The 2,089-nt window shown below is 45.2% G+C and overlaps 1 pseudogene; it reads right to left on the bottom strand.

Annotated features, from left to right (window-relative positions):
• Positions 1–465: 465 nt before the first annotated feature.
• LOC149082840 (uncharacterized) lies at positions 466–1,279 on the bottom strand (annotated as a pseudogene).
• Positions 1,280–2,089: the final 810 nt, after the last annotated feature.

Genomic DNA, 2,089 nt, shown 5'->3' with positions numbered 1-2,089 from the left:
TTTCTGGATATTTCAGAAGTATTTGGTTGAAGTCGGAAGCTTCAAAAAGAATAGTGACGCTGGAGCTAGATGAGCTGACGTCAGCGGTTTTACCATAGGAAGAGATATTGGTCTCTTTATCGATGAGGCAACTGTTTTTGGCATCGACAAGCAAATTAAAATGCTTGAGGAAATCAATGCCTATGATAGGATGTTCGACATCGGCTACTACAAATGACCAGGTAAATGCACGACGTAAATTTAGGTTGAGAGTAAGCAGTTTAGTGCCATATGTAGAGATTTTGGTGCCATTTGCAGCACGCAGGACTAGACCATCATCAGTTTTTTCCTGTGGGCGGTGGATTTTTGGGAGTACCGAAATGTCGGCGCCCGTATCGATGAGAAAGTTTACTCTATTCTTACGGTCGGCCAAGATGATTCGGCTGATACGGCAATCGCGGTCATGGCCATCTAGCGATCGCCCGCTTAGTTTCCCGAGTATGCACAAGGGGATGCACACTTTTTAGCCTTTTCGCCGAAATTAGTGTGGTAGAAACACAAGTTATTTGCGGCGGGTTTGTATTGACGATTGCGGGAACGACTGCGCGGCCGCCGATACGAGAAACGTCTATGTGAGCGGGACGCATGGACAGTAGCTGAAAGTTCGCTCACCTGCTCAATTTGCTTTTCTAAGTGCGTCGTGGGGGATTCCACTCTAGCGGCATCTACGTGGGGTGAAAAGGTAAGATCATTGATCTTGTCGGCAACGGCGGCGAGTTGGGTTAGGTCTTCGTTTAAGGCAGCCAGAATGCTTTGCGTGTTTTTTGGGAGTCGGGACAACCATAGCGACTTCAGAAGTGGCTCACCAACGGAACCCCCGGCAAGCGATCGCATCCGAGTGAGAAGTTGTGATGGACGCTGGTCACCAAGCTCGAGGCCTTTGAAGGAGGGTTCGTATTTTTGAAGCCTCGCTTTCTGAATGTAGTTCTATGAGACGCTTCTTTAAGGCGTCGTACTTGCCACCTTCAGGAGGGTTGATAATGATGTCGCTTGCCGAATTGAGGACATCGGATTCCATAGCCGATACCACGTGATGAAATTTTGTGGCATCTACGGTGATTTTGGCCAAGGAGAATTGGGCCTCTATCTGCATAAACCATAATGTGGGATTTGTCTTCCAAAATGGGGGAAGCTTAATGGCAATGCGGTTGATTTGCGGCTCGGAATTGTCATCCATGACGTTTTTATGCGTTGCGAAGAATGAAATAATTTAGATGCGAACAATTAAAAATGCGGTAAATACCGGGAAAAATAACATAGGTATATACATGCGTTGAGAGGGAAATTCGCTCAGCGTGACATATCGACATGCACCGATTCTATTTTCAAGCATCGTGGTAGAAATTAAAAATAATTTCACGGATACATTAAATATACAGAATATGCCACATTACCTGTTGTATATCGCTCGCATCTCGTGCAGATGTTCGGATGTTGATGGATCACTCCACGAGGTTGTTTTTTTTTTTTTTTTGGATCAGAAGGTTCATATCACGTCCGGGTCACCATTTTATGGGTGTTCGTCGGAGTCGGAAAAGAACTCAAGTCAGCCTTTTTTTATATATCTACTATAACCTTTTTTTTTAATTTAACATAATATCAGAACAGTTACATGTTTTTAGCAAAGCGACGGAAGAGTGTCCTATCAGTCCAGCGTGGTCTAGCCAAAAATGTCAACTCCTCGTGTTGCCAGATTCATCTCTTCTCTTGTCTCTTCCTGGCACTACTGAATCTACTATTTGTTGTTTCTAGGCCGCACTAGATATACACCACAATCTCAACCCTATAGCCATTACATATACTACAAAAAAGGGTTAAGATCGCGCGTGCTTCGGCCTATATCCAATACCTATAAGTGAGGTGACCTTCAATGACGTCGTTATCTCGCCTATAGCAGGCCGACGCATGCGCCATACTTACCCTTTTTATACCAATGGATATAGGGGAGATGACCTTCAATGACATTCCGAGCCAGTGGTGGTCGAAGGGTCAGTGACTGAATCGCATCGTGGGGACCCAGGCTCGAACAGCACCTCCTAGAGATAGGCCT

The sequence above is a fragment of the Pholcus phalangioides genome, unplaced genomic scaffold, assembly GCF_987345545.1.
Source record: "Pholcus phalangioides strain wild (caught in Gottingen) unplaced genomic scaffold, Ppha-v1.0 ptg000009l_1, whole genome shotgun sequence".
Lineage (NCBI taxonomy): Eukaryota > Metazoa > Arthropoda > Arachnida > Araneae > Pholcidae > Pholcus > Pholcus phalangioides.
The sequence above is the reverse complement of the archived record's forward strand: the minus strand, read 5'-3'. Positions and strand labels throughout refer to the sequence as shown.